Source organism: Choristoneura fumiferana, chromosome Z (genome assembly GCF_025370935.1).
Source record: "Choristoneura fumiferana chromosome Z, NRCan_CFum_1, whole genome shotgun sequence".
Lineage (NCBI taxonomy): Eukaryota > Metazoa > Arthropoda > Insecta > Lepidoptera > Tortricidae > Choristoneura > Choristoneura fumiferana.
Genome location: NC_133472.1, coordinates 8,945,922 through 8,958,447, shown reverse-complemented (window position 1 = coordinate 8,958,447; position 12,526 = coordinate 8,945,922). Strand labels below are relative to the sequence as shown.

Genomic DNA, 12,526 nt, shown 5'->3' with positions numbered 1-12,526 from the left:
CCTACGCCTGTACCAGCTAAATCGTTAGCAAGGAGAAACGACTTGAAAAGGAAAACTTTTAACTGGAGAAAAAATGCTCAAACGATCATTCAATCATGCATTACGTTTAATAAAATATTATTCGAGAATACGAAGAGAATCGAGTGTAGTCACTTGACATAAAAATCTTGACCGTGACTCACAATCATAAGGTACTAATAGGGAAGTTGCGACGCCCGTGGCGATTGGCCAGGCGTTCCTGTGGACGGCGTACTGTCGGAATACTAATGGGTTCCTTAAGTAATTCAACCATTACAGTCTTTTAAAGCCAACCAGTTGTGGAATGAGACAGTTGTTATTCGACTGTCCGGATAGCGGACACCATCCGTTTCTTACATTTGTTGACAACCAAACGATCGATATGCAAAACATCCAAATAGTTCGACGGTGCCAGATATTCTAGACTTTTCGAATTTTGCGCAAGGGGAATCCTCGTGTTTCATATCGTATTCTACGAATGAAATTGTCATATTTTATTGAAAATGACAGTAACAGGAAAATCGAACGGCAGCTAATGTTACATCTAAATATAGCTGTAAGCATAACAGGAATTAAAGCACTGCATTGCGACCTATTCGGATAGCAAAGAGCGTGTTTTTAGAAGAACTTATCTACAATCCAGTAAAATTTTCAAATCAGACCTAATGTTAACCGACGTGTGGTTGAAAATAGAAGTGTTAGCGAAATAATGTAAAGCGTTTGGAGTAGAAAATTGGTGGCTTTGAACCTATAAACTGATTGAGAACTTTAGCGGATTGGAGGCAAATGCGTACAGCCTGGAAACGTTAAGTCTGTCCAGCCAATGATTCATCATCATCATCATCATCCCAGCCTATATACGTCCCACTGCTGGGCTTGGGCTATAGTTCCCACGCGGGCCCAGTGCGGATTGGGAACTTCACACGCACCATTGAATTGCTTCGCAGGTTTGTGCAGGTTTCCTCACGATGTTTTCCTTCACCGCAAAGCTCGTGGTAAATTTCAAATGTAATTCCGCACATGAATTTGGAAAAACTCAGAGGTGCGAGCCGGGGTTTGAACCCACGACCCTCTGTTTGAGAGGCGATAGGTCAAACCACTAGGCCACCACGGCTGTGCCAATGATTACCTACAGGTAAATAAGTCAAATTAAAAATTATTGCCAAATTACAACATTAATTACCGGCAAATATAAAAGTGAGCCGCAAAACTACAAAAACAGAAAACATAACGGTATTTTTTATATTCATACTAGCTTTTACCGCGGCTTCGCACGCGTAAACTATGCGGTGTGGTAGCTGCAATTGAAATTTTCGGGATTTTACAAAATTCCCCTGGAAATTTCCAATATTTATATCGTGGTCTTCATTCAGCTTGTGTTGTGAATAACTGTACAAAACTCAAGACTCTAAACCCTTAAAGCTTCAAAAATTTTCCCTATCCAAATTCAAATGCAAAATTCAAATTCAAATCATTTACTCAGTAAATAGGCCGCAATGGGCACTTTTACACGTCATTTTTTATACTACCAGCGCTTTCGGAAAGACCATCATTGCCAAGAAGAATGCGCCGCACCGCAAGAAACTTGGCAGTCATTTTTCAAATAAAATAATAACAAATAAAATACTTAAAAACTACAGTATACCTGAGCACTACCTGTCATCTTGCGTATGAATGTTATAGTTAGCTTATTTATGTGTTGTTATGGTATCTATCTACCTATCTATCTGTTTAGATTTGTTGTGTATGTGTAGGTATTGTATGTGTTAGTTTTATGTATTCTTGATACAGCTCTAATCTACTGTAAATTGCACCACCTGCTAAAATGTATTCCTTATTTCTGTCCATTGTAAAGGTTGCCTGGAAGAGATCGCTCTGAAGCGATAAGGCCGCCTATTGCTTACCTTAGAAAATCTCTATGTATATACTTGTGTTTTCTGTACTGTTTACTGTATTGGTGTGCAATAAAGAGTTATTGTTTTGTATTGTATACAATCAAAGAAAAAAATACGAAATAATAATAATAATAATACAGGGATGTATGGGGTCCCTTAGTTACAAAACTATACCGTAGGAATATCGGGATAAAAAGTAGCGTACTTATGTGTTATTCCAGACATACGGCTACCTACATCCAAATTTCATGCCTCTAAGCCTAGCGGTTGTTATTTCGACATTTTATTCCTAGGTATCCCATGGTAATATCGGGTCAATAAGTCGTCTTTGTGTTCTAGACATCCAGCTTCCTACATACCAAATTTCATGACTCTAAGCTCAGCGGTTAATATTTCAAGAATTTATCCCTATCCCGTGGGAATATCGGGGTAAAAAATAGATTATGTGTTATTCCAGAGGTCCAGCTACCTACATACCAAATTTCATGGCTCTAAGCCCAGTGGTTGTTATTTCGAGATTTTATCCCTAGGTATCCCGTGGGAATATCGGGTCAAAAAGTCGCTTATGTGTTATTCCAGACGTCTAGCTACCTACATACTAAATTTCATGACTCTAAGCCCAGCGGTTATTATTTCAAGATTTTATCCCTATCCCGTGGGAATATCGGGGTAAAAATAGCCTATGTGTTATTCCAGAGGTCCAGCTACCTACATATCAAAATTCATGGCTCTAACCCAGTGGTTGTTATTTCGAGATTATCCTTAGGTATCGTGGGAATATCGAGTCAAAAAGTCCCTTACGTGTAATTCCTGACGTCCAGTTACCTACATACTAAATTTCATGACTCTAAGCCCAGCGGTTATTATTTCAAGATTATATCCCTATCCCGGGGAATATCGGGATAAAAAGTAGCCTATGTGTTATTCCAGAGGTCCAGCTACCTACATACTAAATTTCATGGCTCTAAGCCCTGCGGTTGTTATTTCAAGATTTTATCCCTAAGTATCCCGTGGGAATATCGGGTCAAAAAGTCACCTATCTGTTATTCCAAACGTCCAACTACCTACATATCAAATTTCATGACTCTAAGCCCAGAGGTTGTTATTTCGTGATTTTATCCCTATCCCGTGGGAATACTGGGATAAAAAGTATCCTATGTTTTAATCCAGGTTATAAACTAACTTTTCGCCAAATTTCATCCAAATCCGTCCAGCCGTTTCAGCGTGAAAAAGTAACAAACATACTCACTCACTCTTTCACTCACTCACATACTCACTCACTCACAAACTTTCACATTTATAATATTAGTAGGATTACTTTACTTCTAAATTAGCAATGTTTTTGGGTTCCGTACCTATACTAAAAACTGGAATTCAAGACCAAAAAATCTACGATATGTCACTGTTTAATCTCTCAATGTCACTTCTGTCACTCTCAAATAAACTTTTCAGGTTTCGCCAACCTTTTTTAACAGCGATCACAAAATTCTATAATTGCTTTCGTGACTGCCATTTTTTAATGTGCAAGTTGTCTCCGCGTGGTTCCTGGAATTTTGCTATCAAGTTGCAAAAACTACAATCACCGTACAACGTGAAGAAGAAGAATATATTTATCTTTAATTTAACTGACATTGGCCTTAGCCTTAAGGCCGCCATTGAGGGGAATAATAATAACCTTTTTTAATATGATTCCTTGTATTGTTATTAAATAAGGATTTTGTGAAAAAAATATATTTAGGTACTAACTTATTTTTAACTCTCAACTAACATTGAGACAATTTTATTCTAAGGAACATAAACAGGATAAGGTTGCGTTGTTCTACCACAGTGTAGTCCTGAATATTTATTTTATTCCGTTTTTTTCGTATTTGTTGTTATGGCCGCGACAGAATACATTATTTGTGAAAATTTCAACTGCCATGGTTTATGTTATGAGATACAGTACAGCCTAATGACAGACGGACAACTGAGTCTTAGTAATAGGCCTCATATTAAATCACAGGAAAGGTTTTAACCACCATATTTAGCCACCATAAACCCCATACAGCGCGCTACATACTATTACTCTGCAGTTTTGTTGATTAGCTAAATGTATGTAAAAAATTAAATCAAATATTAGTTTGATTTTATCTTAATTGTAAATTATTGCACCAGATGTTATGAATACCTGAAGAAATACAAGCACAATACCAGTTTTTCAACCAAAAATTACGAAATAATTAAGTTTTTATTCAGGCGTCTAGTATTTATGTAAAAGTAAATAAACAAAATTTACTTCTTTAAATTATATAATCGAAATTACTAATAAAAGGAATATTCTATCGTGAGTTTTAAAAAAAGGAATGTACACACATTTTATTTCAGTGGCAACATTGTCGTAGATTTTTAGGTCTTAGTATATTTATTTATTCAATACCTATTAAAACATTATAAATTACAAAAATGACAGTTACAAGTATAGTAATTAGTAACGTTAAACGTTAAGCTTAGTAACGTTGTAGTACTGTTATAGGATCACTTTGTTGTCCGTCTGTCTGTCAAGACATTTTTCTCGGGAACGCGTGGAGGTATAAAGTTGAAATTTACACCTAATAATGACTGCGGCCCCTTAAACCTGTAAAAAAATAAAGCTTCTACATTCAAAAACAATCGGATAAAACGGGAACAAGGAACAATCCTCGAGAATCCATCAACGATCTATTTGTTACATACCTCGGTGCGCGAGTCTGACTCGTACTTGACCGTCTTTTTAATCAGCACCAAAAAAACGAATACCAAAAATACATATATAGATAAGAGCTAACGCGTATTGAGATGGAAAATCGCAATACATATTTATGTATAATGCTGCTAGCTTTTTCTTTTCCTATGAATATGGACGAACCAGTCCGTTAATATTAGCGCGCAAAGAGATATTAATTATAATCATTTTAATTAATATCAGAGCCTTGTTCCTCATTTAAACAAAAAAATATAAAAAATCTTATAACTTTTAACTGCGTAGTTTCGTAGGGTAGGGATACCGAGAACAGAATTGTATAGAGATAAAACTCGCAAGAAAAACTCGTGCCAAATAAATACAAATCATCTATAATTGAAATCGGTTTAGCAAGCGTTTGTCAGTTAAAAGGTGTCCCTATACACTCGCTCTGTTGCGGACACATCGAATAAGAGAGACGCAACTCTGACTCAGTTCGCTATACTCGCAGTTTCTCTTATTAAATGTCGCCGACGAGTTTCTATAGTTAATTAACTGGAAAAAAGCGTATACCCCCAGTCGTAAAGGTGCATTCTCGGACAGATCGGTATAGTTATACCTATACATACATACACTCTTACCATTTAATAGAGACGCATTATTGACTTCATGTAGTTTTATATTTACTTTATTGATAGTAATACATTTTCGCGATTGAGGGCAACATTGTGTAGTGTAGGTCGCTTTATCTGTCTCCAATAGAAATAGAAATCTTGTGTTTGTCTGAAATTATCTGAAAAAAAAAGGATAAACGAAACTTAAGAAATTTAGGATTAGGATGTTGGCATAGTTAACATATTATGGGACGCACACATCGACCATCGACTTGTCACCATCAGTGATGAACGTGCACTAGTAGGTAGTAGGTATAACAATAACGCTCCTTGTAAGCAAAACAATACAAATACAAAGACAGTGGCGCCCTAGCTTTAGCGTCAATCACTTTCAACAAGAACTCAAAACTATCACGATATTGTGGTGCGGTGTATTATCCGCGCGTCGGCGACAGTGGCGGCGCGTCGCGGTGGAGTAACCACTTCATACCTATTGTCTTTGTAATTAAGTCGTTAGGGCTGCCACGTACCCTTTTGTATGAGATACTGACGTGAGCTTTAATTTTACTCTGTATTAGCCAAAACCTACTATTTTTTGATGATTTATTTTTAGTTTGGAAAAAGTTGTGTTATAACACCAGATTTGAATCTGATTTCGAGATCTGAACTCAATAAAATCAGTTAAAATAAGAATTCAACCATTAAAATACTATGAGTAAGTAAGTAAGTACATACAATTTATATACAATAGACATGCCGATCGAAAACTGGGAAAACTAAGTCGACTGTGAATTTCAGGTTTTACGTCGAAAGGAAATAAATTAGAACCCTAATAAGGTCATTCGTGTGTTTGTTTGCCTATCTAATTACTTAATCTAAATTTGATGCACACATGCGTTCTGTGATTTTTGTGACTTAAACACGTATGTGTAGCAAAGATTAATACAATTCGAAATGGGTACAATTCAAATATTTACTTTACCGTGCCACATAGGTACCTATCAAATGAAACTATTGATAGGGGCTCAAATATTACACCTATTTTTGTAGTAAGTATAAAAATAAATTATTTACGAAAATGAAGAAAAAAAAAAAGAAAAGAGTACCTAATTGAAAAAATATGAATAACAAACAAATCTTTCTTTCTTATTTAAGAGTTACACTCTTGTCGGTGTAGCTGATGGATGGCTCTCCACTTCTCTCTACTCAAAGCTGCCTCCTTAACCTCTTTATACTCGTACGACATGACGCTACTTTCTCTTTTATTTGCTTTGTATAATCAATTCCCTGTCTCCCTCTTTTTCGCTTCCCATACACTTTTCCTTCTAAAATGACATTTATGAACTCAATCATGTCTTATAAGATGACCAATCATTTTCCCTCTCCGATTCTCTATGGTTTCTATTACTTAATATTCTCTTCTCTTTCCAAAACCTCTTCATTACAAACAACAACAAGTGTATAGGACAAAAATAACATCGCTAATATCTCAAAACTGTGCTTATATACGAAACTCTCGATGCACGAGTTTGACTCGCACTTGACCGTATTTTTAACGGACGTACACTCGAACCAACTGAATTAATGACCCACTGTGGAACCTTTTCGTACAAAAAGTCATAGTGACACCACATTGCTTGACAATGGAATTTATTATGACAGTTACTGTGAGAACGTTCTACGGTGGGTCAGGAATCAAATTTCTGATCTGTTTTAGCATTAAATTAAATTAAATCTGATTTAAAAAGTTACAACTTGCATGTCTTAAACTAACTTATACATCGATCGAACCGATCGAGTCGAGATAAAAACAATAAAATAAAAACTTTCACCGTATCGTGTTATGAGTTCATCATCATCACCACGGATATAGTCATTCAGATGTAAAGTCGGGCAATCGTGAACATTTTTCTTGTGGTATCTCAGTGTTAATTGTTAATAAGCGGAAAATTACGCGTGTGACGCCCCTACTCTGACTCAATGGCAGCAGTTGGTAGTGGCGCGCGGCGCGCGTCAGTTTGCCGCTTCCGACGCGCCACATCGGACTCCAATTCGAATTGAATTTCGAATCTTTTTATTTTTTCGCACGCGTGACTTTTGTGTCAGTAAAGTTATCGTGAATGCGTACAGTGTTGTCTGTGGACCTGGTTGTTAAGCGTTTAAAAGTTACAAGTTGTGTCTATGGTGCGGTGAATCAGCTGTTAAGATATCACTGCAAGCGTAAGGTTTCTTATCGGTGCATGTAAACAAATAAAAGCGTCGTTAAAGAGTAAGAAGAAATAAGTAATTATTACAAATGGATTAATTTTTATGTTAGCGGTGTTTAACTTACACAACACAATCACGTACCTATAAGATTATGTAAATAACCTTTTTTAACGCCACTATTTTAAAGAAGACTACTATGTATTTAATTTATGTTATAGTATGATGAAGGTCTTCATAGTATCCTCTACCCAGGTGATCTATATAATATATTAAGTTCCCGCGACAAAGGTGAAACAAAAAACAATAGGTAGGTACAGTAAACTAATTTGATTCCAGGGACATCATGGAGTCCATGGGGCCTTATCATAGTAATTAATTTTATTTGTCTAAAGCAATGCTCATCAAATGACTTAAAATATCACGATGACAAGGTTCTGTGGTGGCCTAACGATCAAATTGGTAGAATGTACATCTTGTTTCTTAAATAATATTGTCACGGTCTTATTTTCCTGTTTAATTATTCATGCGGAGTACGGGCATTAACAATGATCCAGCCAGTTAAAATCAAAGTACCTTCGAGCTAACATACCGTACATTAATGATAGGTACTTTTAATTTGCGAGTGTCATTTGTTTAAGGATAAATTACTTACTCATCATTGCATTGGATAAATTAATCCATAAATTTTTTTTTTGTTTTGAAATTTGGTTTTACGCGTAGATAGAGCAATAATGGCTTGTTATTCAAAAGGAACAGTCGGTAGCAAAAAGTTATTCCAGTAGGTTTCTTTCTGGTTCATCCCCCAATAATGGCAGACCGAAATAAAATCCCGTTGGGTGTCGAATAGAATTTTTAGTTATCGCACGTAACACAAGTCCAAAGCCAAATATTCTAATAGAGAACCTGCCTTAACTATTCTAAACATTTAAAAATTACAATCCAACATAAGTAAAAAACCTAAGATTGTATGTAGTAGTGCGCAGAATTGACAAGATTTCATTTTTTTAACACCTGTAAACTACTACAGGAAAGGAATCGAAAGAGTTTTGGTTCCTGAACATGGGAAAATATTTATTATAATTTATTTCTCCATATTTCAAAAATACTAAAAATTTAAAAAAATATATCTGAATTTGCCAACACTACCACAGAATAGATATGTTTCCTTTGCCCTTTTCACCAGAAAAAGGAGCTGTCATAATTTTGGCAACGTCTACGTCAGATTTACGTGATCTTTTTTTTTAAATTGAGACTAGACAAAAGTAATGGATCTGTTGTGTGGTAGTTTTGGAGTTTACCATTTAGAATATGTTCATCTTAAAAAAAATGTAATAAATTAATTATTTATCGTAGCGAAATGTTGAAAATATCATCGTGTCTCTCTTTCCAAACAGAATACAGAGAACGAATCAAATTATAGTCTTAGAAATATGAAATCTTAACAATTTTTATGGGACTTAAGTCATTTTTTGAATATATGGAACGTCGACTTATCTATGATACAGACGGACACGTTCGTTACTACTAGGGACCTCTAGCTTCGTTGTCAGGTTCTCTAAGCTAACCACTTGGCTATCTGGTCGTCAAACATCTAAAGTTTTTTTTACTCATATGGCACTTTATTGATACAGATGCATGGAGAAAATTCACAAGAAAAGCATTACGCGGCCATATCGCTTCAGAGCGATCTCAAAAAATTCAATGAAATTCAATGTTAACAGCGAACTACTTTGGGTGGTTCCGTAGTCTTATAACACAAACAGTTCAAGTGCATGCCAGCCGAGGCAGCCATTCATTTCTTGTTATCATTCCTCAAAACTGATCGCTTGTGCAGTCGACACTTGAAACTTTAATGTTCTGTCTGCTTCATTTTGTACGTGATTTGACCCGGCTACTATTTGTAGTTGAGGTACCTTTACATTATGAAGCATATAACACTGTACGTATGGTCTAAACATACCTACCTATTTGATAAACAATACGATGAGTGTCCTAATCGTACCTGTGCGTATTAACTTGGCGAAGGTTCGTAGGCATACTTGTAGGTTATTTCATCATTCGATAATGTAATATCAAATACTAGTGTTTACCCGCGTCTTCGCACACGTAAATCATTAGATCCAGTAGCTTAAATGAAATTTTGGGATTTTCAAAAATTCCCGTAGGAATTTCCGAAAGTTAAATCGTGATTTTCATTGACGTTACATTAAAAACAATCATGTCAAATTTCTATGCCCAGTGGTTGTTGTTTCGAGATTTTATCCCTATCCCGTGTGAATATTGGAATAAAAAGTAGCCTATGTTTTATTCCAGATGTCCAGCTACGTATATACCAAATTTCATCCAAATCTGTCCAGCCGTTTCAGCGTGTAGGAGTAACAAACATACTCACTCACTCACAAACTCGCATTTATAATATAAGTAGTAGGATCGTCTTTAGTTTTTCTTATACATATCAACAAGAGAAAACAGTTTCGATTCCAATTATCTGTGTCAAGTTAACTATCTTTTGCCTTGATTACTATCATTAATCTTACATACATACATCGTACATAATCATTGGGATTCTATAGAGGCTACTGATGATTAGGCCACAAGTGTACAAGTAAACTTACACTACACATACTTAAACTAGGACTTATAGTCATTATTGCTGCTACATAATTACATTACATAGAATACCATGCCTGACTGTAGACTACTTCTATGTACCTCTCACGCCCAGACACCATTTTATAAGCATTTAATATGAATTTCCTGTCTTTGGAGCCAGAAATGGTGCAACCAATGTATAGGTATAACTAATACTTGATAAAATTCTGTCATTAAGCTCTAAACTAACATGACAGTTCTAAACTTGGCCCGCCAATAAGCTGATATTCTAGGGAATGATAAAAAATAATAAGTTCTAAGCGGACTTGACAGAGACTTAGCCGGCTTGGCAGAGAGTTTAAGTGTAATAAAGTCTAAGTAAAAACTCTGTAAAATATTATTTTTTCATCGATATTACATAATACAGTATGTAATATCGATGCTGACCGTTCACCTCCGTGCAAACTCGTACAGAATTCGCCCATTTCGCGATCAGAACCCGTAATGGCTACTTCCTGATGATGCAACTAGCCATTTCTTTCGTTCCGTCTGTTATTTTTCATCGGGCCCATATCATTCCTTTGTGTTGGTGCCGGCAATCTACACGCTAGGAGAAACGCGTGAGTTTGTGTGCACTTTCTGATGCTCAGCACGGTAACGACAAGTATTTAGTGAGGTTCCTAGTTCTTTTTCTAACTAGTCCGGTATGAAAGAGATGCACATAGTGACGGTCAAAAAATATTTAGCCGCGTACAATGTCCTGCTGTTTATACCTATTATCAAAGGAAAGTCACTCATTATTTTTGCTCATAAGATAGGTGCAATGAGGTGGTGCAGAATACTCCTTCCTAAACTACTTTTACTTCAGGGGTGGTATGTGTACAGTCAAGGGCCAAGATATCGACACGGCCAAAGTTGCAAAAATATGTATACACGGCCTTAATGTTAAGTGCATAAAGTCGTGTATACATGTTTTTGTTACTTTGGCTGTGTCGATATCTTTGCCCTTGACTGTACAAATAATAGCTTAATTTACATAACCTATTTATACATAGGCTAGAGATTCGCCCCAGCCTCGCAAGGAGCAGCTTTGAAGAAAAAAAAACACTACAAAATGTATAAAAGTTAATCAAGGGTGATAACTTCCTTTCCCCAAAATATACCCACGTGAAGCCGGAAGCGTCGCTAGTTATAAATAGTTCCTGGGCTACCAAGCTTTGGTCGGGCTAAAACTCGATAATAAGCGTTGTCCCAGAGATAAGACCAAGCTAGATCGATTTGTCATCCCCGAAAACCTCCACATACCAAATTTCATCGAAATCGTTGGAGCCGTTTCCGAGATTATTTATATATATACAAGATTTGCTCGTTTAAACTGAATATAACATATAAACCTTCCTCTTGAATCACTATTTATTGATGAAACCGCAATAAAATCTGTTGCTTGGTTTAAAAGATCTAAGCATACAACATAGCTACATACAAACGACGGAAAGTGCCATTTGTTATGCACTATGTAAATATTAGCTTATAAATATGTTGCTCACTACATAAATATTTGTTTTCAAAACTACATAAAATGTATTCTAATTCTCATTAGTGATTTTTTGCGTCTTACTTCCGTGCCGCACTGAATTGTTATTAATTGCCTCGATTAATATTGTCTATTATTACTTAGCGAATTGTTTATTGTAAGCGTAAATGAATTACAAACATAATAAATATTTAGTATTTACGTTTCAACAAACTATGATATCATTGAATAACTTATGATCTCACGGAGGAAATGGATGGTCGTCTGCCATTTTCAATGATCTTACTTATCGGTTAATCAGTTTTCACTAAGGAAAGGAGTAATTTGCACTTTGGCTTTAGGAATATTTAATTTTATGAATATTGCTTTTTTATTATTTAACAACTGTACATAAAATAACATAAAACACATGAAATTAACATTTAAAAAGAAGACAAAGATAATTTATCTAAGAAACCTTAACTAAATACATATAACGTGTCACTATAAAAATTATAAAAAGAACACTCCGTCTAAAAGATCTGCCTGTGGCAGGGTTGAATATATGTTTTTAAACATTGTGCGTGCCGCCAATAACAAAGAACAAGCTAAATTGTGTCTTGGTAAAAATCAATTAGTGAATACTGTGTGGCCTGGGGTTGGTACAATGTACACCCTTCATATTCGCACGTGTTGCATGGGCCTTGGCCTTACGTAATAGTCGGTATTAGCATGCCGTCGGCCGACAGACTGCCACTTGTCAAACTACATTTATCTCGGCTCGCGACAGCGACCAGAGAAACTTGCATTTCTCAGCGAAAGTTGCTTTGGGCGGATACATACATACTTATTATGTGTATAATTATGGAAATTGAACGGCAGTTTTCTTTTCGCTTATAGCCGCTTATTACTTATACATATATATCAATTAATCAACTTTTTGCCTGCCATATGAAAACTGCATAAATCTAGGAAATAACCGAAAGCA

The 12,526-nt window shown here is 35.8% G+C and overlaps 1 protein-coding gene across 13 annotated transcripts in view; it reads left to right on the top strand.

Moving 5' to 3' along the window:
• Positions 1-12,526, top strand: part of raskol (Ras GTPase-activating protein raskol) — a 183,630-nt gene that overhangs the window by 86,817 nt on the left and 84,287 nt on the right. Inside the window, exon 1 of one of the 13 annotated variants that reach the window (XM_074084962.1) lies at positions 7,239-7,409. The exons of 9 other annotated variants lie outside the window; for them this stretch is intronic. The gene's annotated coding sequence lies outside the window, so the exon portion shown is untranslated. Of the gene's footprint in view, positions 1-7,238; positions 7,495-12,526 lie in introns of those variants that run through there. 3 more of the 13 variants (XM_074084950.1, XM_074084955.1, XM_074084943.1) reach the window with 3 other exon arrangements.